At 45.5% G+C, this 24867-nt stretch overlaps 1 pseudogene; it reads left to right on the top strand.

Annotated features, from left to right (window-relative positions):
* LOC111977594 (calcium/calmodulin-dependent protein kinase type II subunit gamma-like) overlaps window positions 1–24867 on the top strand; it is a 134007-nt pseudogene that overhangs the window by 66353 nt on the left and 42787 nt on the right.

Genomic DNA, 24867 nt, shown 5'->3' with positions numbered 1-24867 from the left:
CAACACTCGATACTGAAACGATATTCAATACTAAAACAACACTCGATACTGAAACGATATTCAATACTAAAACAACACTCGATACTGAAACGATACCACTGCGTATTAGCTAAAGTTACAGAATAACCACTGGGCTTTATTTTTTTAAACAWTGAACAATATGTTGCTAGCTGGTAGAACAACTAAAATATCAACAAGATCCTCTTCTATATTCCATTTCTTTCAAAAATAAAACAGAATATTAAGTAACAGAAGAATATCTAACATTTTCCTTATGCATAACCATATCTGAGACTCATCTAAACCGTTTAACATATCAGTGTAAAATTGTTGTTAATGTTGTTTTGCAACTAAACCTCCCTTACACTGCTTTGTAACACCTTTTGCCTAGTCGTTTCGGTGGGTTGGCCCTCATCATCTGCTCTGTAAGCAAAGTATTCTGGAGCCTGTTTTGTCAGCAAGCTGCGGGCGTGGAGGAAGAAGCCATGCTGTCTGCATTTTCTCTCTCCTCTCACTTGCTTCTAAAAAGTGGCTCCCGCTGTGTCAGTCGCATGCAGTAGCTTACTACTGAGCTAGCCAGGCTGAGAAGATTCAGACAAATGACTAGACAGACTCGATCCTCATTATCTGTATATGACGCGAAAGACATTTGACAGAAGTACAGAAAGTAACAAACATTGTATTACCAAACCGTTTTTCATGWTCTAGTATCGTAAAAGTACAGAACTTTCGGTATATATATATATATATACATGCATATATTATATGCATGTATATAACACATGATGTATAGGGATGTGCCTCCCAGTCCCATTGCCCAATGGTGGTTTGTGATTTTCTTTGTATTTAATTTCTCCCCAATTATGATCTTGTCTCATCGCTGCAACTCCGCAACGGGCTCAGGAGAGGCAAAGGTCGAGTCATGCGTCCTCCGAAACATGACCCACCAAGCCACGCTTCTTAACACCCYCTCGCTTAACCCAGAAACCAGCTGCACCAATGTGTCGGAGGAAACATCGTTCAACTGATGACTGAAGTCAGCCTGCAGGCGCCCGGCCTGCCACAAGGAATCGCTAGAATGCGATGAGCCAAGTAACGCCCCCCTGGCACAAACCCTCCCCTAACCCAGAAGACACTGGGGCAATTGTGCACCGCCCTATGGGACTCCCGGTTGGTTGTGACACAGCCTGAGATCAAACCCGGGTCTGTAGTGAAGCCTCAATCACTGCGATGCAGTGCCTTAGACCGCTGCGCCATTCGGGAGGCCACCTTCATTACTTTAATTTAAGACCAATCCTGCAGAATATCGACTTAACAACAGAAAGGTGTGTGATTGTGTTGATGTTCTGACACGTTTCCTTTTCCTCTCCCCCTCAGATCATCAAAAACTGGAACGAGAGGCCCGCATCTGTCGCCTGCTCAAGCACCCCAACATAGGTGAGTGGCTCCTACTTAGCATAGTAGGCTAAATAAAAGTGTGCCTGTATGGTAACCCACCTGACAGGATGAAACCGAGGCGACATCGTTTTGTCTAGTTGGTGAGCTGGCTAACATGATAGCGGTTATTCATGCTCGGCTGGTTGCCTAGCAACAGGTGAAGTCTCTTTGCTGCACATTTGACCGCTGACAAAATCTCGTTGGCTGTCCAGAGGGAAAAAAATTGCTTTGAGTGGTTAAATTCTGCCCAACATTTCAGACARGTTGTTTTGAAGAGCACTGAGGGTGTCTCCAGTGTCAGTGTGTCACATGGTGTCACAGAAGCACTTCATGGAAGAGAGTTAGGGTGTAGGCAAATGGAGCCAGCCAGTTAACTGATGCCCACTTGTGTGGGCCATTTGCATGGTGCGACTGGTGATGAGGAGTCAACCCACCACCGCATGCAAACTCAGGGAAATGACACAGTCTTCACCTTGCCTCACACTGCAAGCCAGCCTCTCCCTCCACTACCAGTGAATGTGTGATATGTGTGCGAGTGTGTGCAATGTGCGTGTGTGAGATAGGTATGACAGGAATGTATATGAGTGAGATTGGTGTTAGTGGTGAGCTGTGTGGCTGAGGATGGGGGCGTGGGTGTGTTGGTGTGTGTGTGTGTGGTGTGTGTGTGTGTGTGGTGTGTGTGTGTGTGGTGTGTGTGTGGTGTGTGTTGTGTGTGTGTGTGTGTGTGTGTGTGTGTGTTGTGTGTGCTGTGTGTGTTGTGTTGTTGTGTGTGTGTGTGCGCACAGGTTTGGGTGGAGAGGGCAGCAGCAGCAGGCCAGGGAGCTGCGTGTAATTTACACTTTCAAAGCCACACAGAGAGAAAGGGTGTTTGGGTTAGAGAGGACGAGGAGGAGGAGAGAAAGAGAGGAAGCAGTATCATAGCACGCTTTCATGAATGCATCTTCTCCGTTACTTTGCATCGCGATGCTCCTCACCTAAGTCAGCACACTGCCTTCAACTAAACACACGCAGAGCACCTACTTCCCCTTTCTTTTTTCCTTCCCTCTGCATTTTCCTCCTTACTTTTGCTTTCAACTTGCTTCTTGTTTCTATCTTCTGCATCCACCTCTCACTCGCAATTGCTTTTCCCTTCTCTTCATCCCCTCTTACTGCTCTACCTCTCTCTGCTCTCTCTCTGTTCTCCAGCGGCATCTCATTCTGGTCCACCTGCTCCCATCTGTCTCTCACCTCTCCCTTCTCTCTCTCCCTCTCTCTCTCTCCTCTGTCCTCATTGTTTCTGTCCCTGAGCTCTCTTCTCTCTCTCTCTCTCTCTCTCTCTCTCTCTCTCTCTCTCTCTCTCTCTCTCCTCTCTCTCTCTCTACCTCACCTCACCTCACCTCACCTCTCAGTCAAAGGGACAGATTGTCATGTTTTCTGCTTGGACTGCAGATAAACTCTCTAACAAAGGAGTAATTGAGAGAGAAAAGGAGAGAGAGGGGGAGGGAGGAGGAGGAATGGAGTGCACAAGGAGTGCTCTGCCGCTGGGCAGGCTAGTTCATTCAACATCACGACAACACAACACACACACAACACACCACACACACACACACAGACTCTCTTCCCCCTCACCGTAGCTCTCTTTCTGCACTCATAAACACACAAGTGACAGACAGTGCAGGCAGTATACACACATGATTCACACACATGATTCACCTACCCTTGGCATGTACTGTTGGCCATCTTGTCACACCTCACTATACTCTCTCACACACTCTCACGCATATACAGTACAAACACACACTTACACATGCACACATTGACTCACACAAACACACATCCTGTGCCTTGAGCAATATAGATGATGTGTTGAAGCATAGGGCTCCTTAGTGGCGCAGCGGTCTAAGGCACTGCATCTCAGTGCAAGAGGTGTCACTACAGTCCCTGGTTTGAATCCAGGCTGTATCACATCCGGACATGATTGGGAGRRCCATAGGGCGGCMCACAATTGGCCCAGTGTTGTCCGGGTTTGGCTGATGTAGGCCGTCATTGTAAATAAGAATTTGTTCTTAACTGACTTATCTAGTTAAATAAAGGTTAAATAAATAAAACAAATATTAATAAGTGCCTGAGCATTGGAGCAAACGGAGCAGCTGCAAAATAGGGGTGCAAATATATGTTTTTMCTCCCACGCTTTGTACCAGAAAAGTATCATGCTCCATTGGGTAATTTGTCATTTTCTATGATTAGTAATGTTTTGAAATAGTCTGTATTACAATAGATATGTTTTTTTTTTWAATCATTGTGACAGTGTTTCAAACAAAAAAAAAGGTAAATAGAAGGATGTGCATGAGTCTCTTTAACCAGAGATAATTTATTTTTCAAATACTGTAAAACTATTTGGTAGAATGTGCTTAGATTTTTTTTTTATGTTGACTTGAAGACAACGTTAAATTGCTTTGACTCTAGAGTTCCAAAGACCAACATGTGCATTTGCGGGGCTCAAAAAATAAGAAACCAAGCCAAACATCACGCATGCCTACAGAAGTATATGCCTATAAAAAGTATCTAACTACAGTCCTTGCCAAATGACAACAGTTTTATCACAAATTCAAAATGGTACTAATGTGTTCCAATAACTAGCTGCAGTTTTGGAATAATTGCGTCCCGTTTATTTTCCGCTTACACGGAACCCAAACCGGCTGCGCGCGTGCGCCATCGTGCACTATCGTGCATACYTGTATTTTGTCCCCCTACACCAAACGCGATCACGACATGCAGGTTAAAATTTCAAAACAAACTCTGAACCAATGACATTAATTTGGGGACAGGTCGAAAAGCATTAAACATGTATGGCAATTTAGCTAGTTAGCTTGCACTTGCTAGCTAATTTGTCCTATTTAGCTAGCTTGCTGTTGCTAGCTAATTTGTCCTGGGATATAAACATTGAGTTGTTATTTTACCTGAACTGCACAAGGTCCTCTACTCCGACAAATTAATCCACACATAAAACGGCCAAACAAATCGTTTCTAGTCATCTCTCCTCCTTCCAGGCTTTTTCATCGTTGAACTTATATGGTGATCGCATCTAAACTTTCATAGTATTACCACGACAACCGGCAAAACAGTTCGTCTTTCAATCAGCAGGTGGGTACCTGCTTCTATAAACCAATGAGGAGATGGGAGAGTTAGGACTTTCAGCGCGATCTGCGTTAAAAATAGGAATTACTTCTTTTTTAGCCCTTGGTAACGCAGACGCTCGTTGACGCACGCGAGCAGTGTGGGTGCAATAATTGAATAACATGGATTTCTAKATTTATTTTGTGACGCTCGCGCACGCGACGTGTCCGGTCTGGTCAGCATGTTAGGCTACTTTGCGAACTGGGCTTGAAAACAGGTGGTAGGCCTATACCCTACGATCCAAAATGCAATATGGTTTGATGAGAACACTCACATTTTGCCAAGGCCGTGTGGCCGACACCAAGACACACGCGGACAGCAGTGGACGCATACATTCTGTCCAAATGACAATCACCAAATGTCATTACACTTTTTGGTGATTTCTGTAACAGATGTCTCTTTCCATCCGCAACTGGTTGGAGGCTGTAAATATGTTTTGAGTGGATGAATGTGCACGGGTAGCCTAGTAAAGGAGCCCTTTGAAGTGATTGTTTGACAATCAGACAAAAACATCGTGACTGGTTGTGTTGATGCCACAATAAAAAGGTAATCCGCACATATAGCTGGATTAGGCAGCCGCCAAGAGCGACAGTTTGACGGAGAGGTCATTTTCCAAGCTAAACTGACCAAGACCTTCCTCCAACAACACATAACACCTCACATTATTCTGCTCAAAAACAATGAGAACTTCTCTCACCCAGTGGGATGAGGGCTATTTCGGTGAGCGCTGATGCCACCCCATGATAAGCAGTGCCCACTTTGTCGAAGGCAGGGGCGCAAAATATTTAGCTCCATGCCCAGCGCGCTTCTCCAGCGTGCTGTTGGAGAGACTCGGCGCTTCGGCGCTACACCAARGCTCCATCAACTTAATTTACCCTTACATAAAGGATGTAGCCTATGGTAGAAAGAGTAGCACCCTGTGTGGATTTTCTGTAGCCCATAGACTGGAGACCATCTGTATTACAATGCCATGAGACTGACACTTTTTTCAATCATTAGCTTATTAATGAGGAGAGAGAAAGCAGGAGAAAGTCAACTAAAAAGGCAAGCGGGCAGACATCAGCTTTGGAGCAGCTGCGGCATAATCAAACAGAGGTGGACAGCAAATGGTGCTGAAAGTAATTAATTTCAGCAATTGTCTTCATTTTAATTTGACTTAACTAACAACGAGGGCTTTGTTGGAGCCTATTTCGTCCTATTCAAAACAATGTGGAGGTCGGCCTACCCGTTTGACAGATGCAATTATGCTATCCATAGACTTGTCGGTTTTGTCAAATCCTCCTATACTGTCACCACGCACTCTTTAAATACCTCCGTGTCTGGGAAGGGCTTGGTGTGTTCGGTTGAAACCAGGGCTCAAACTGAGTGAGGTTATGCAATACACTTTTTTAAAGAAAATGGCAAAAAGGATACCTATTGGTAACTTTACAGAAAACAAAAGAATAGAGATAATATATAGCGTTCTATAACAATGCATAACTCCATGATGCCTTGTGCTAGAAACAAGCTTTAAAATGCCAACAAAAGATGTGACTCTGAGGCATGTGGGGATATATTGATTWGTCTCTATGACATTCTGAAGTTGAGCTGCAGCCTTCAACATTTTTTATTTGATATTATGTCCCTATTAATTGAGCTTTTCACTTTCTGAAAAGAGAAGATGTTTAAACCCAGGCAGCTTTTAGGGAAGCAATTGGCAAACCTATTACTGTCACTCCTAAATCCCGCTCCAGCCCTCGACGTCGCCAGGTCTACTAACCACCGGTCTGAGCCATCTTCTCCATCACAACCATCATTCTCCATCACCTTGATTACTCTCCCTTTCTTTAGCCCTCAGTAGCCTCAGTCATCAGTCAGTGTTGGTTTTGTCACGTTCAGTACGCTTCTCCTGTTTTGCTTATCTGCCTTTTGTCTTATGATTAAACTCACCTTCTGCACCTGCTTCCTGACTCCCAGCATACAGTTGAAGTCGGAAGTTTACATACACTTATGTTGGAGTCGTTAAAACTCGTTCTTCAACACTCCACACATTTCTTGTTAAACCTATAGTTTTGGCAAGTCGGTTAAGACATCTACTTTGTGTATGACACAAGTCATTTTTCAACAATTGTTTACAGACAGATTATTTCACTTATAATTCACTGTATCACAATTCCAGTGGGTCAGAAGTTTACAGACACTAAATGTCCTCTGTCTGATAAAACAAAATAAACTTTTTGGCCATAAGACCATCGTTATGTTTGGAGGAAAAAGGGGAGGCTTGCAAGCCGAAGAACACCATCCCAACCGTGAAGCACGGGGGTGGCAGCATCATGTTGTGGGGGTGCTTGCTGCAGGAGGGACTGGTGCACTTCACAAAATAATAGAAAATGATGTGCAATAATTGAAGCAACGTCAGTAGGAAGTTAAAGCTTGGATGCAAATGGGTCTTCCAAATGGACAATGACCCAAGCATTCTTCCAAAGTTGTGGCAAAATGGCTTAAGGACAACAAAGGCAAGGTATTGGACTGGCCTCACAAAGCCTGACCTCAATCCTGTAAGAACGTGTGGGCAGAACTGAAAATGCGTGTGCGAGCAACGAACCTACACACCTGACTCAGTTACACCAGCTCTGTCAGGAGGAATGGGACAAAATTCACCCAACTTATTGTGGGAAGCTTTTCGGCTACCCGAAAGGTTGACCCAAGTTAAACAATTTAAAGGCAATGCTACCAAATACTAATTGAGTGTATGTAAACTTCTGACCCACTGGGAATGTGATGAAAGTAATAAAAGCTGAAATAAATCATTGTCTCTACTATTAACCTGACATTTTACATTCTTAAAATAAAGTGGTGATCCTAACTGCACTAAGACAGGGAATATTTACTAGGATTAAATGTCAGGAATTGTGAAAAACTGAGTTTAAATGTATTTGGCTAAGGTTTATGTAAACTTCCGACTTCAACTGTATATACGTTACATTTGCTGACCCCTGCGGTACACCTTTCTAGTTTAGTGGGGATAGGAGGGGGTGGAATTGTTTGTCTTGGCTAGTGGCGGCAGAATGTCCAGGGGCGGGCTTGTCAGGTCCATAAATGTTTTTGATGCACGGGCACGCACACATAGGAGGTCCCGTATCGGGAATAAATTAAATCTATGTTCACCCTTGTAGATGATATCATGTTTTTTACTATAAAATAGATGTGTCTTGACTGTGATAAGGGCTCGGGAAATGTTTCTGTTCTGCTAAATTAACAAAATAAGGTTATGCCATTGCATAGCCGTAGGCTTCTACGAGCAAGTGCCACTGCTGAGGTTACTGCTTTTTGAGATTGTCTTCCATGAATATATATAACCAGTTTGATATTACAGTTTCAATTCATTCATCTTAATTGGCACTTGCTTTTTTATTGACTGAATATACAGTCGTGGCCAAAAGTTTTGAGAATGAACAAATATTAATTTTCACAAAGTTTGCTGCTTCAGTGTCTTTAGATATTTTTGTCAGATGTTACTATGGAATACTGAAGTATAATTACAAGCATTTCATAAGTGTCAAAGGCTTTTATTGACAATTACATGAAGTTGATGCAAAGAGTCAATATTTGCAGTGTTGACCCTTCTTTCAGTTTGTCAGAATTTGTGGGTTTTGTGTTCGTCCACCCCTCTTTGAGGATTGACCACACGTTCTCAATGGGATTAAGGTCTGGGGAGTTTCCTGGCCATGGACCCAAAATATCGATGTTTTTTGTCCCTGAGTCACTTAGTTATCACTTTTGCCTTATGGCAAGGTGCTCCATCATGCTGGAAAAGGCATTGTTTGTCACCAAACTGTTCCTGGATGGTTGGGAGAAGTTGCTCTCGGAGGATGTGTTGGTACATTCTTTATTTATCATGGCTGTGTTCTTAGGCAAAATTGTGAGTGAGCCACTCCATTGGCTGAGAAGCAACCCACACATGAATGGTCTCAGGATGCTTGTACTGTTGGCATGAACACAGGACTGATGGTAGCGCTCACCTTGTCAAGCTTTTTTTCCGGATGCCCCAAACAATCGAAAGGGGATTCATCAGAGAAAATGACTTTACCCCAGTCCTCAGCAGTCCAATCCTTGTACCTTTTGCAGAATATCAGTCTGTCCTGATGTTTTTTCCCGGAGAGAAGTGGCTTCTTTGCTGCCCTTCTTGACACCAGGCATCTTCCAAAAGTCTTCGCCTCACTGTGCGTACAGATGCACTCACACCTGCCTGCTGCCATTCCTGAGCAAGCTCTGTACTGATGGTGCCCCGATCCCGCAGCTGAATCAACTTTAGGAGACGGTCCTTGGGCACCCTGAACCTTCTTCACAACAATTGAACCGCTCTCTCTTGAGTTCTTGATGATCCGATAAATGGTTGATTGAGGTGCAATCTTACTGGCAGCAATATCCTTGCTGTGAAGCCCTTTTTGTGCAAATCAATGATGACGGTACGTGTTTCTTTGCAGGTAACCATGGTTGACAGAGGGAAAATGATTCCAAGCACCACCCTCCTTTTGAAGCTTCCAGTCTGTTATTCGAACTCAATCAGCATGACAGAGTGACAGAGTGATCTCCAGCCTTGTCCTTGTCAACACTCACAGAGAATCACTGACATGATGTCAGCTGGTCCTTTTGTGGCAGGGCTGAAATGCAGTGGAAATGTTTTTGGGGGATTCAATTCATTTGCATGGCAAAGAGGGACTTTGCAATTAATTGCAATTCATCTGATCACTCTTCATACATTTTGGAGTATATGCAAATTGCCATTATAGAAACTGAGGCAGCAGACTTTGTGAAAATTAATATTTGTATCATTCTCAAAACTTTTGGCCACGACTGTACAGTATATAGGGTAATTTTTGCAATTAGGGGTTCTCTGTAATGGTTATGGTAAATTCGGCATTATTGCGGACTGCTGGCATATAGATAACCCCCCCCCCTTCAGACAAAGTCAGGGGCCCATGTGTTGAGGGACATATCACTAAGCCCTGTGCGTTGAGTGGAGTTAGCATTGGAAGCCTGTTGTGTTCCCGGTTTAAATCCAGGTATTCCGTGGTAAGCACAGAAGCGCACTGGGAACGTCTACATTGTTGCCTATAAACCCCCAGCTCCCAACCAGGATGGGGACCCTTTTGTTCCCACAGAGACAAAGCCAGGCATGGGTGTGTGTGTCGTTGGGATGGGATGTGGTGTGTGTGTTGTTGGGATGGGGTGTGTGTTTGTTGGGATGGGCTGCGTGTGTTGTTGGGATGGGTGCGGTGTGTTGTTGGGATGGGGTGCTTGTGTTGTTGGGATGGGGTGCGTGTGTTGTTGGATGTGGTGGTGTGTTGTTGGGATGGGGTGCGTGTGTTGTTGGGATGGGGTGCGTGTGTTTGTTGGGATGGGGTGCGTGTGTTGTTGGGATGTGGTGCGTGTGTTGTTGGGGATGGGGGTGGCGTGTGTTGTTGGGATGGGGTGCGTGTGGTTGTTGGGATGGGGTGCGTGTGGTTGTTGGGATGGGGTGCGTGTGTTGTTTGGGATGGGGTGCGTGTGTTGTTGGGATGGGGTGCATGGGTTTGTTGGGATGGGGTGCGTGTGTGTTGGGATGGGGTGCGTGTGTTGTGGGATGTGGTGCGTGTGTTGTTTGGATGGGTGTGTGTGTTTTTGGAATGGGGTGTGTGTGTTGTTGGGATGGGGTGTGTGTGTTTTTGAGACATCGCGACGACGACTCTAGGAGCTCGTGTTGTTGGGATGGGGTGCGTGTGTTGTTGGGATGGGGTGCGTGTGTTGTTGGGATGGGGTGCGTGTGTTGTTGGGATGTGGTGCGTGTGTTGTTGGGATGGGGTGTGTGTACGATGGCCGAAGCAGCTGGATGTTCTGAGCTCATTGCTCCATACATCACTGTGAGGTGTTACACACATGAACATACTGTACACTCCCATGCAATCACACACACACACACAGTACATTCAAACTACATCTCTTATGCCAACACATACTGTGTATTATACTGGCCACTGAAGATTGTGAACAGACATGCAACAGGACTTAAGTGGCAGTGCAATAATACTCACTAATGAATGAACCCATGGACACCTGCTGATGTCACCTGAATGAAACAGCTTAAGCTCCTACCTAGAAGGAGCTTCACTTCCACAGCCTGAGGCTACAGGTGATTGAGCAAGTGTGTGTGTGTCCACGCGAATCTCACGTCTCGCTTTCCACGAACTGCAGGTCACAACGTGACACAAACGAGCTCTCACTGCCCTAAGTGCGTCCCTGGGGCTCGGGGGAAGCAGAGGAGGAATTGTCGAGGCGGGAGATAAGGGGATAAGAGCTGTGTGTGTCTGTGTGTCTGTGTGTGTTGTGTGGTGTGGTGTGTGTGTGGTGTGTGTGTGTGTGTGTGTGTTGTGTGTGTGTGTGTGTGTGTGTGTGTGTGTGTGTGTGTGTGTGTGTGTGTGTGTGTGTGTGTGTGTGTGTGTGTTGTGTGTGTGTGTGTGACTGTTCTTTAACTCTCGCTCTATTTCTCGGTCTGTCTGGCTGTTTGTCTGTCTGTCTGTCTGTCCCACAGTACGACTACACGAAAGTATCTCAGAGGAAGGCTTCCATTACCTCGTCTTTGACCTGTGAGTATACTGATACCTGTCAGCCAGTCCCCTGCTCTCTCTGGCCAATATACTCTCACAACTCTCATACTTAAAGGTGCTTATAACACCAGACAATAACATGTGGCTTTGATTGCTGCAGAGGCCACATGTAATGGCTATATGTAATAATTATAAGTCTGCTAAATGACCATATTATTATCATTAATACATCCAATACTCAAAACCATAAGAAATGCTTCTTTGTTTAGTTTCAGTAATAGATAACTGTGATAGTGTGTATGGTTATCAGCAGGTCAAGTGGTGTAGACTGAGAGCCCTTTTGTTACGGGTGTGTACGGGAGGCGAAGTCAGGTGCAGGAGAGCAGAGTAGAGTTAACAGGCGCACTTTTATTCCGGTCAATAAATAAGCACAAAATGACATCAAAGTGCCCAAAACACGGAGGATGTACAAAGTCTAGCGCGTGAACGAACCCACATAACAATCAATAATTACACACAAAGACATGGAGAAGAACAGAGGACTAAATACATGCAGTGTGATTAGATAATGAAAACTAGGTGTGTATGGAAACAAGACAAAACAAATAGACATATGAAAAATGGAGCGGCGATGGCTAGAAAGCCGGTGACGTCGATCGCCGAACACCGCCCGAACAAGCAGAGGAGCCGACTTCGGTGGAAGTCGTGACACCTTTGTACAGTGCATTCAGAAAGTATTCAGACCCCTTCCCTTTTCCCACATTTTGTTATGTTACAGCCTTATTCTAAAATGGATTAAATACGTCTACACACAATACCCCATAATGACGAAGCGAAAACAGAAATACCTTATTTACATAAGTATTCAGAACCTTTGCTATGAGACTTGAAAATTGAGCTCAGGTGCATCCTGTTTKCATTGATCATCCTTGTGTCACGATCGTCATAATAACTGGACCAAAGCGCAGCGTGATCTGGGTTCCACATCTTTTTATTTCTAGATGAAACTCACAGCAAAACAAAAACAATACATCTCAAAACGAAACGTGAAGCTAACAWTAGTGCTAACAGTCAACTATCCATAGTCAAGATCCCACAAAGTACAAAGGGGAAATGGCTGCCTAAATATGATCCCCAATCAGAGACAACGATAAACAGCTGCCTCTGATTGGGAACCATACCAGGCCAACATAGATGTATAAATCACCTAGATAACCCACCCTAGTCACACCCCGACCTAACCAACATAGAGAATAAAAAGCTCTCTATGGTCAGGGCGTGACACCTTGAGATGTTTCTATTGGAGTCCACCTATGGTAAATTCAATTGATTGGACATGATTTGGAAAGGCCTGTCTATATAAGGTCCCACAGTTTACAGTGCATGTCAGAGCAAAAACCAAGCCATGAGGTTGAAGGAATTTTCCGTAGAGCTCTAAGACAGCAATGTGTCGAGGCACAGATCTGGGGAAGGGTACTAAAACATTTCTGAAGCATTGAAGGTCCCCAAGATCACAGTGGACTCCATCATTCTTAAATGGAAGAAGTTTGGAACCACCAAAACTCTTCCTAGTTCTGGCCACCCGGCCAAACTGAGCAATCGAGGGAGAAGGGCCTTGGTCAGGGAGGTGACCAAGYACCCAATGGTCACTCTGACAGAGCTCCCGAGTTCCATCTGTGGCGAAGGGAGAACCTTCCAGAAGGACAACCATCTCAGCAGCACTCCAGCAATCAGGCCTTTATGGTAGAGTGGCCAGACGGAAGCCACTCCTCAGTAAATGGCACATMACAGCCCACTTGGAGTTTGCCAAAAGGCACCGAAAGGACTCTCAGACCATGAGAAACAAGATTCTCTGATCTGATGAAACCAAGATTGAACTCTTTGGCCTMAATGCTAAGCGTCACATCTGGAAGAAACCTAGCACCATCCCTACTGTGAAGCATGGTGGTGGCAGCATCATGCTGTGGGGATGTTTTTTCAGTGGCAGGGACTGGGAGACTAGTTAGAATTGAGGGAAAGATGAATGGAGCAAAGTACAGAGAGATCATTGATGAAAATCTGCTCAGGATCTCAGACTGGGGCGAACATTCACCTTCCAACAGGACAATAACCTGAGCACACAGCCAAGACAATGCAGGAGTGGCTTCGGGACAAGTCTCGGAATGTCCTTGAGTGGCCCAACCCGAGCCTGGACTTGAACCTGATCGAATATCTCTGGAGTGACATGGAAATAGCTGTGCAGCAACTCTCCCCATKCAACCTGACAGAGCTTGAGAGGATCTGCAGAGAAGAATGGGAGAAACTCCCCAAATACAGGTGTGCCAAGCTTGTAGTGTCATACCCAAGAAGACTCAAGGCTGTAATTGCTGCCAAAGTTGCTTCAACAAAGTACTGAGTAAAGGGCCTCAATACTTATGTCACGCCTGCTCCCGCTTCTCCTCTCTGGCACTCYAGGGCACCAGGCTGCCCTTCATTATGCACACCTGTCACCATCATTACGTGGATCTGTGCAATATTGGGCCCACCTGGACTGCATTACTTTGTTGATTGCCCCTCTATATCTGTCTGCTCCTCAGTTTGTTCCCCGTGTCAGCATTGATGTCGTTACGTTTTCCCCTGTCCAGACGCTGTCCTTGTTTGTTTCTTGTCTATTATCCATTAAATGTTCACTCCCTGTACTTGCTTCTCGTCTCCCATTTCAGTTTTACATTTTTAATACATTTGCAAAAAAATTCAAAAAAAACTGTTTTTGCTTTGTCATTATGGCGTATTGTGTGTAGATTGATGAGAATAATAGGGCTGTAACCTAACAAAATGTGGGAAAAGTCAAGGGGTCTGAATACTTTCCGATTGGCACTGTACAGCCAGGGAGAATAGTAAATTGAAAAAACGATGGACAGAGGATCATTTTTTTCACATTTTCATAGCGAGGAAGCATATCAAATTTTCAGTGTGGCCCTCCGGACCTCGTTGAAGACCGACTGCGGCCCCCAGGGCAAAATGAGTTAGACATCCCTGGTCTAGTGGGACTGTTCTTATTGCGGAGAGGACAGGCTGACATGTCACCACTCAGACAGCACTGTGTAACTACAGGTCATTCAAGAGAGGGTTAACTAGGGTTAACATCTATAGTTAACACCCTATAGCCCCAAGTGTTGGTAACATTCTTCCTCAACCAAAACACTTTCTTAATTGTCTTARGCTAAATTGTCTTTTGCATAAACCATGCTTTTGTMTGTGTGTTTGTMTGTGCTTGTGTGTTTTGTTTGTCCAGTGGAACATGCTCTCTCTGGGCAGTGTTCCCCGGATTCTCTGGTAGACTGGGTGTGTGCCATCATACCATCATGGTTCCAGACTGGTGTCCATGTGTTGACTAAGCTGTTGTTTCTCTCCTTCCAGTGTCACCGGTGGAGAGCTGTTTGAAGACATTGTTGCCAGAGAGTATTACAGTGAGGCTGATGCCAGGTGGAAACACACACACACACACACACCCCCGTGCACACACACACACATTGTTAAAACACACTCTCCTACTATACGCACACACATACAGTACAGTGCACACTGTCATTCTACATCACTATTGAGAACACACAACACTCTGTTGCCCCGCAGCCTACATTTATTTAGGCTTCACTTGGACAATTGTGTCCGTACCATAACATGTTTCTTTGGAGACCTTTTGCACATATGAACATACCAGTGGAGGCTGCTGAGGGGAGGACGGCTCATAATAATGGCTGGAACGGAGCGAATGGAATGGCGTCAAACACATAGACACCATGTATTTGATACCATTCCACTCATTCTGCACCAGCCATTACCACGAACCAGTCCTCCCCAATGAAGGTGCCACCAACCTCCTGTGGAACATAATGTTCGTTGACATTGTGTGTAACTATACAGTTCCACACTCATGCTTTTCCTCCCTAGGCTGAGTATTGTCCTGGCATGGTGTTTGTGTGCACATGGGCTGTGTGGGAGAGAGTGTGAGACTCAGTGTGGGCCAGGGGTGAGTGTGGCTGTCAGAGGGGGAAGGAAGCTGCAGACAGTTTGTGGACAATATGGAGGCTCTGGCCCAGAGGCCTGCATGTCTCTGTTCTGGCTGGGAAGTGTTTCTCTCCAGGACAGAATCTGGGTCCGGGCTCAACCACGCCACCTGAGCTGCTCATTTAATCAAGCAAAAGGGGAAGCGAGAGAATATGATAGGGTGCAAAATGCCTCCGGGAGTATGACTTTTCACAAGTACAGGGAAAGGAGGGGGAAGAGTATGACTTTTCACAAGTACAGGGAAAGGAGGGGGGGGGGGCGAAAGAGAAAGAGAGGAACAGGGAGAGAGACTGGAGGGAGAGAAAAAGAGGAGAGGAGACAAGACAGGAGGATAAAGAATTTGGGGTCGAGTGAGAAAACGTGTAAGCTAGATAAGCAGCCTAATCACTAGAATTCGATTTTGGACGTTTGAGAAGGTCCTGAGAACGTCGATATATGCCTTCCACGGCGCTCACAAAAAAAAAAGGAAAAACAATTGCCCAGAACTGGGCGCAAACCCGTTATGCTCTGTGCCGAAGCACACTGCTCAGACCACTGCGCTGCGGCTGTTCACAGAGCTCTAGCAAGCCGTGAGAATATTTGATGATTCTTGATGGTATGAGGTCGGCAGGTTTGCAGAGCCTTCCCCGAACCATAGCCCTAGCCTTAACCACTCGGAATTAATACCTAAAGTGTTAACCTTTGAGTTGTTTCTGTTTGAACGTTCATCCATAATACGTCGAATTTCGAGGGGAAACTATGAGTTCTTGTTGAGATAAGAGGGAGAGCGGAGAGTGAAGGAGAAAAATGGGTGGAAACGCGCATGTGTGTGTACACACAGGCCTCCTTGAGACAAAGAAGGAGAGAGAGAGTGAGAGAGAGAGAGAAAAAGCGAGAGAGGAAGACTTTTACTGGGAATGGCAGTGCTGGTGCCTTTGTAGAGGGATGGAATGGAATGCAGGGTACAGATTTGGCCAAATTTGGCCACAATACATGCTTTTCTCCTGATTACTCTGAACGAAAGGATATTTCATGAGTACCATGCTCCCCTAGGACCCTGTCTCTCATAATATCATCTCTCTTCTCTCTCTCTCTCTCTCCTTCTTTTATCATTCATCCCCTTTTCTCTTGTGTTCTTACTCCACTTTTAAATCCAGTCTGACTAGATGGAAAGGGGCTGTTGCTTTTCTTAAATGTATTTATTTATTTATTTGTATTTCACCTTTATTTAATCAGGTAGGCAAGTTGAGAACAAGTTCTCATTTACAACTGCGACCTGGCCAAGATAAAGCAAAGCAGTTTGACACATATAACAGCACAGAGTTACACTTGGAGTAAAACAAACATACAGTAGAAAAATAAGTCTTTATACAATGTGAGCAAATGAGGTGAGATAAGGGAGGTAAAGGCAATAAATAGGCCATGGTGGCGAAGTAAATACAAATTAGCAATTAAAACACTGGAATGGTAGATTTGACAGTAGATGAGTGTGCAAAGTAGAAATACTGGGGTGCAAAGGAGCAAAATAAATACATAAATACAGTAGGGGAAGWGGTAGTTGTTTGGGCTATTTATAGATGGGCTATGTACAGGTGCAGTGATCTGTGAGCTGCTCTGACAGCTGGTGCTTAAAGCTAGTGAGGGAYATAAGTGTTTCCAGTTTCAGAGATTTTTGTAGTTTGTTCCAGTCAATGGCAGCAGAGAACTGGAAGGAGAGGCGGCCAAAGGAGGAATTGGCTTTGGGGGTGACAAGTGAGATATATCTGCTGGAACGCGTGCTACGGGTGGGGGCTGCTATGGTGACCAGCGAGCAGAGATAAGGCAAGACTTTACCTAGCAGGGTCTTGTAGATGACCTGGAGCCAGTGGGTTTGGCGACGAGTATGAAGCGAGGGCCAGCCAACGAGAGGGTACAAGTTGCAGTGGTGGGTAGTATATGGGGCTTTGGTGACAAAACGGATGGCACTGTGATAGACTGCATCCAATTTGTTGAGTAGAGTGTTGGAGGCTATTTTGTAAATGACATCGCCGAAGTCGAGGATCGGTAAGATGGTCAGTTTTACGAGGGTAAGTTTGGCAGCATGGGTGAAGGATGCTATGTTGCGAAATAGGAAGCCAATTCTAGATTTAACTTTGGATTGGAGATGTTTTATGTGAGTCTGGAAGGAGAGTTTACAGTCTAACCAGACACCTAGGTATTTGTAGTTGTTCACATATTCTAAGTCAGAGCCGTCCAGAGTAGTGATTTTAATGCCTGTTTGATGTAACTCAGCACATAGCAGCCTCTTAGCTGTTTAAAAAAAWATATATACAATGTGTAAGAGAGTGTAAAGAGTAAAAAGAAAAGTTGAACCAACACATATGAAAAAATACTATAGTATACTATGGTATAAATACTATATTATTCACTGTAGTGTTTTTGCGGACTTTACTATAGAATTTATTGTGTTGTTTTTGTGGTACAGTGAATACTGTAGTATTTGCTGTATTATACTATAGTATTCTGTAGTATTTACAGTTCACTATAGTATAAATACTGTAGTAAAATAAAACTGAGTATACCAAACATTAGGAACACCTTCGTAATATTGAGTTGCAACCAGCCCCCTTTTGTCCTCAGAACAGTCTCAATTCGTCGGGGCGTGGAATCTACAAGGTGTCGAAGGCATTSCACAGAGATGCTGGCCTATGTTGACTCCAATGTTTCCCACAGTTGTGTCAAGTTGGCTGGATGTCCTTTGGGTGGTGGACCAGTCTTGATACGCACAGGAAACTGTTGAGTGTGAAAAACCCAGCGGCGGTGCAGTTCTTGACACAAACCAGCGCGCCTGGCATCTACTAGAATACCCCGTTTAGAGGCATTTTCCTTGAGGAAACTAGCAAAAATAGCACATTTTCCATAATGTTTGTAGGTAGGACTCGGACTGAATGGATAGTTCAGCGCTTCTGCTTTTTTCTATAACTATATTTACTTTGTAGTACTGTACTTCGATGATACTGTAGTATTCACTATTGTATTCGACAGTATACTACATTCTAAAGTAAGTACTACACATGATCGAGGGATACTACAGGGTGTAGTATAGTATTCTACAGTATACTACAGTTTACTACAGCATTCTATAGTAAGTTCTGTAGTATTCTATAGTAAACTGTAAAAAAAAAAATTATGTGGGAAAGACTAGGAAACAGACCATGTACTATCAAACCCACGTCAACATATTCTCTTAAAACATACTGAAGTCGATAATAGCTTTATTCACCATTAAGCCTAGTAGGTGTCTGTTTTACCCACAGACCTTATAAAACTGCAGAGACGTTACATTGGCACTGGCAATGTGTAAAGTAGGGCCAAAAAGCACCAACTTCAGTGTGACTTAAATGTTGCCCATTTAGATGGAATATAACCATGTGTGTTTACAGCCAGATTGTTGGGAGGATATGAKAGATGTGAGGTCGACAGTAGAAAATGGCGCTGAGATGACATGGTAAATAAATCTACTGTCTTGCAGGCTTTTGGTTTAATAGAAAACAGCCCCGTATGGGGAAAGGGCTGAGGCTAGCGAGGTTTCTCTGGCTCCACACAGAGTCCTCTGCACAGTTACTCTTCCCCTCTCTTTCTCTGTATCGCCCTGTCTTTCTCAGTCTCTCTATTTGCTTTCTTTCAGTCTCTCTGTGTCTCTTTTAATTGTTTTCTTTTTTAGCCCTTTTTTGATCTTGTCTCGTCGGTGCACCTCCTCAACGGGCTCAAGAGGCGAAGGTCGAGTCATGCGTCCTCCGAAAACATGACCCGCCAAGCCGCGCTTCTTAACACCCGCCCCACCAATGTGTCGGAGGAAACACCGTTCACCTGACTACCGAGGTCAGCCTGCAGGCGCCCGGCCTGCCACAAGGAGTCGCTAGAGCACGATTAGCCAAGTAAAGCCCCCCCCGGCCAAACCCTCCCCTAACCCGGAAGACACTGGGCCAATTGTGCACCGCCCTATGGGACTCCCGATCACGGCAGGTTGTGTGATACAGCCCGGGATCGAACCCGGGTCTGTAGTGATGCCTCTAGCACTGCGATGCAGTGCCTTAGACCGCTGCTACAGTGCCTTAGACCGCTGCTACAGTGCCTTAGACCGCTGCTACAGTGCCTTAGACCGCTGCTACAGTGCCTTAGACCGCTGCGCCACTCAGGAGGCCCACATTCTCAGTCTCTATCTTTCTCTGCTTCTCAGCCTGTAGTTCTAGAACACTGTTTATAATAATAACAAACAGCAATAGTCATGAATTGGACTCCTGCAAGTGCTCAAAGTGCTTAAATGACAAGGGGAAACGCACCTCATCTGATCCATAAACCAGTAGTTTCCATTAGTTCCTACCCCGTACTGTGTATTGTGTGGTGGTTGTGATGTGTCTGCGCGTTGACGTGTGTGTTCTGTGTCCTGTGTCTCCTTTCTCTGCAGCCAGTGCATCAATCAGATCCTGGAGAGTGTCCACCACATGCACCAGCATGACATTGTGCACAGGGACCTCAAGGTGAGTCATCTATCACCATGGCAACGCAACACCTGGGAGGGCTGCGTCATCATGCCCCCGCCCCCAAATCCCTCCCGCTGGCAACCCTACCGACGCATATGCACAAATGTGTGTATATGAAAGCCAATGAAAAAGTACACAAAATTCCACACACACGTAAGCAAATAAAAAAAATACAATTCTTTGGACGTCAGAGAGAGTGGCTAATGAAAAAACAACAGACCCTTTCCATCTAGTCAGACTGGAATTAAAAGTAGAGACACTGAGCCAGACAGTGTGTTTCAGGTGATTATCATTCCCCAGCCTGTCTCTCTCGCTCTTTTTCTCTCTCTCTCTCTCTCTCTCTCTCTCTCTCTCTCTCTCTCTCTCTCTCTCTCTCACCCTCTCTCTCTCACCCTCACTCTCTCCCCCTCGGTCTCTCCATCTCTGACGAAAGCAGACGGAGCACCATTTGACTTCTATTTATAGCCAGGGTGACATCACGGTGAATAGACACAGTGCTGGCTGGCCTGGTGATACTTACCACCGCACTCCAGTATTAACAAGAGGACACACTCCAAAGAGTTATTTTGTTTTGGTTTGAACGGTGAAAAACAGACCCATTTAGGCATACTTAGCTTTGTCAATAGCAAACCGTTTACATGCTCTAGTCAACAAGATGTGTTGAATATCACGGTGAGCCTCTTGAACGTACAGCTCTTACAAACACGGCACTGAAAGCATTATTACCAATACTACTTCAACTACATCTTGTATCACCACCGTTATTCTGTGTACGTGTACCAGTAGAACCATCCGTCATTCAGCTGGCAGGCTGGGAGGCGTTCCATAAGTCCAATGCATTGTTACTACTTTTGCCAGCAGATCCACTGCAGAGACAAGCACTAAGTGAGGGGGAAATAATGACGTGTGTGTGTGTGTGTGCGTGCGTGCGAAGTGAGTCGGAAATAATGAAGTGTGTGTGTGTACGCATGCGTGTGTAAGACTGTCACCGTGGAGTAAGGCCTCATGCCACTCCATTATATGTTTTATGCAATGTCCTTTGGAAATGTAAAAAAAGAGAGCGGGGGGGTGGTTGCAATATTCTCTAAAGAATAGAGATGAAAAGTGAGACATACAGGGAATAAGAGAGAAGCTGAGAGCTGTCCTCCCCCCACCACACAAACACAAAGACCATCACAATGGGCTGGCTGCCTGCATGGCATCTCCGGAGGCCAAATGGCTGAAGGTAAACAAGGGAAGAGCGAAGGGGACGAGAGAGATGCTGGTGGCAGCCTGGTTGCCACGGCAACCTGGGTGATGTCACGCCGGAGCGCTCCAGCGCCAGCGTAGACTGTAGGGGGACTTATTATGCCACCTCTAATTCATCACGACGGGTGTAACCTCTCTCTCTCTCTCTCTTTGTCTCTGTCTCTTTCTCGCTCTCCTCCATCTGTCGACACTCGCTTTCTCTGTCCTTTCTCTTTATCTCTCTTTCTCTATTCTCCCTGTCTTTCTTGAACTCTGTCTCTCTCCCTCTTTCTCCCTCTCTCTGTCTCCCTCGCTCCTTTCCTTCTATGCTCCCTGCTCAAGAGAGAGAGAGAAGAGAGACAGAGGCGCACGGAGGAGACTTAGCAAAAATGTCACGCTTCGGTCGCAGAATCAGTCAAACAAAGCCGGGGCCATGAGGGCACTCGGCACTGCACACGGCAGTCACACCACAGCCCCCCTCCACCTGTCCCTGTCCCCTCCCCTGCCCTCCTATTCTCCCCCCTCCCTCCCAACAGCCCCCCATAGGTACTGATTGAAGGTCACACCCCAGGGGTATTTACATTCACCTTCTCTGACCTTCTCTGACCCTCAGAGGCACACTACGTGTACGCCCACCCACTTCCGACACACATGACATTGAATGATTTATGCCTTTCTTCATTTTCCCCTACAGTACCAGTCAAAAGTTTGGACACACCTACTCATTCAAGGGTTTTTCTTTATTTTTACTACTTTCAACACTGTACAATAATAGTGAAGACATCAAAACTATGAAATAACACATTTGGAATCATATAGTAACCAAAAAAACACAGTTTTTTCATGGATTTTCTGATCCAGATTCCTGTCATGTTTTGCAGTCAGCATTCATGGACCTCACAGTTCAGTTGAATGACTCAACTCTGTCTGTGTCTTTTATAGACTCTTGAAGGAGTTTCTTCTGCAATTACTTTTGCCGAATTGATTGATTCTCTTTCTGTCTGTCTTGTCTCCCCTCTATGGTTTGGCTCTGGTTTGTAGCCAGAGAACCTGCTCCTGGCCAGTAAGCTGAAGGGAGCCGCGGTGAAGTTGGCTGACTTTGGGCTGGCCATCGAGGTGCAGGGAGACGAGCAGGCGTGGTTTGGTAAGAGTTTGACTTTAAACATTCAAATGTACATTACATAAAAGAGTAATGCTAGCAATGACAAAGATGGAAGACGTACAATGACAGGAAGTCAGTCTTCAGACTTCCTCTCCTCTGACGTCAAAAACTACTGACCGGCATCCCATCTTTTCTTTCCAAAACACTTGAGCATGCTGTCTCTGACCAACTCTCTCGTAATTTCTCTCAGAACGATCTTCTTGTCCCTAACCAGTCTGGCTTCAAGATGGGTCACTCAACCAAGACTGCTCTCCTCTGTGTCACGGAGGCTCTCCGCACTGCCAAAGCTATCTGCTGCCTTTGACACCGTGAACCATCAGATCCTCCTCTCCAACCTCTCAGGGCTGGGTCTCTCTTGCTCTGCACACTCTTTACATCCTACCTGGCAGGCCACTCCTACCAGGTGACGTGGAGAGGATCTGTGTCTGCACCACGTGCTCTCACTACTGGTGTTCCCCAGGGCTCAGGTCTGGGCCCTCTCCTCTTTTCTCTAAACACCAAGTAACTTGGGTCCGTCAAATCCTCGCATGGTCTGTCCTATCGTTGCTATGCGGATGAAACTCAACTACTTATCTCCTTCCCCCCTTCTGATCCCCGTGCCTATCTCTGCTTGGATGTGGGGCCACCACCTCAACCTCGAACAAGACAGAGCTGCTCTTCCTCCCTGGGAAGGCCTACCGCGCTCCAAGACTTCTCCATCATGGTTGACAACTCTACGGTGTCCCCCTTCCAAAGTGCAAAGAAACTTTGCCTGACCCTGGATGACACCCTGAGGTTCTCTGCAAACATCAAAGCTCCTGCAGGTTCATGCTCTGCAACATCTGTAGAGTACGACCCCACCTCACACAGGAAACGGCACAGGCCATAATCCAGGCACTGGTCATCTCCCGTCTGGACTACTGTAACTCACTGTTGGCTGGGCTCCCATCTTGTGCCATCAAAGCCTTGCAACTAATCCAGAACACCGCAGCCTGCCTGGTGTTCAACCTTCCCAAGTTCTCCCATGTCACCCCGCTCCCCCGCACACTGTACTGGATTCCAGTCGAAGGTCGCATCCACTACAAGACCATGGTACTTACCTACTGAGCAGCAGGAGGAACTGCCCCTCCCTACCTTCAGGCTATAATCAAACCCTACACACCAACATGAATACTATTTTCTGGCACATCTGGTCTCTTGGCTTTTCCCTGACGATAGCACAGTCCCTGCCCATCTTCCAAAAACATCTGAAACCCTACTCTCTTTAAAGAATATATTAAATAACCTAACACTTTATTTTTTTAAATGTTCTTTCTTACTAGCTCTGACTTTGCTGATAGCTACTTTGTTGAGGACAAATGTACTTAGTATGACTGAGATATGTGGTTGTCTCGCCTAGCTATCTTTAAGATGCACTAACTGTAAGTCGCTAAATGTAGCATCTGCTACCTGACTAAAATGTAAGTTAAATGTCTTCAGTGAATAAAAAAGGGTGAGCAGTACTCTTTAATGGTACCGATCTTACAACTGTAGTCCTATGGGCCAGTTCCAATACTTCACCTCCACCTCTCTCCTTCCCCATCCCGCCATCCTCTTTCTGCATTATCATCCTGCCCTCCTCTGTACCTCTTTCATCCCACCACCCCTCTCTTCTGCTCATCCCTCCACTCCTTCCATCGCTCTGCTCTCCATCTCTTACTCACTGGCATAATGTCGCTTGGCATTTGCACATCAAGGTAGTGGGCCCAGAGGTTGTGCAGTATTGACAGTAGGGCCCCTCACCTTTAATCTGACGACTGTTTGATTTGACCCCCCCCTGTGTCCATCTCTCCAGACAGAGTGGTTTGAACCTGTCACTTACACCACACCCCAGAGAGAAACAGGGGCCAGCGGGCCTGGGCTGAGTGCCCACATGCATTAATAGATGTTTATTAGATTGGTGTTGAGGAATAAGCTCCAAATTAGCAGACTTGGTCTTATCTAGCCAATGAGACAGAAGTCTGTGCACACTCTGAGTCATAGTGCTACTCATTAATATGGCTCCTCTGAATGGGGATGATAGGGGGTTTTGATGAAATGTCCTGTTGGTACACTTCTCTGACAATGTCATTACATTAGATCCTAGACTTTGGTTTTATTCTTTTTGACACGTTATTTGCTGCTGTAGGTTTTGCAGGCACTCCGGGCTACCTCTCTCCAGAGGTCTTGAGGAAGGACCCCTACGGCAAGCCAGTGGATATCTGGGCATGTGGTGAGTGACTCCTCCAACCTGTGTATGTGTACACATTTTACTATACTTGTGAGTACCAGAAGTCCTCATAAGAATAGTAAGCCAACTACAATTCAGAGAAGTGAGGACATTTTGCCGGTCCTCACTTGTAAGAAGGCTATTTTAGGCTGAGGGGTTAGGTTTAGGGTTAGAATTAGGGTTAGGCGTTAGTGGTTAGGGTTAGTGGTTAGGTTTAGGGGTTAAGGTTAGGGAAAGTAGGATTATTAATGGGAATCAAAAAAGTCCTCACAAGTATAGTGAGACATAGCTGTGTGTGTGTGTGTACTAACCCCCTCTGTTTGTGTTCTGTGTGCAGGTGTGGTCCTGTACATTCTCCTGGTGGGCTACCCTCCCTTCTGGGATGAGGACCAGCACAAGCTCTATCAGCAGATCAAGGCTGGGGCCTACGATGTGAGTAGTGACCACCTGCCCCTCTCTCTCTCTCTCTCTCTCTCTCTCTCTCTCTCTGTGTTTACCATTCACCACTATGGGATGAGAACAGATTTGTGTGTGCGTGAT

The sequence above is a fragment of the Salvelinus sp. IW2-2015 genome, linkage group LG18 (assembly GCF_002910315.2).
Source record: "Salvelinus sp. IW2-2015 linkage group LG18, ASM291031v2, whole genome shotgun sequence".
Classification (NCBI taxonomy): Eukaryota; Metazoa; Chordata; class Actinopteri; order Salmoniformes; family Salmonidae; genus Salvelinus; species Salvelinus sp. IW2-2015.
The sequence above is the reverse complement of the archived record's forward strand: the minus strand, read 5'-3'. Positions and strand labels throughout refer to the sequence as shown.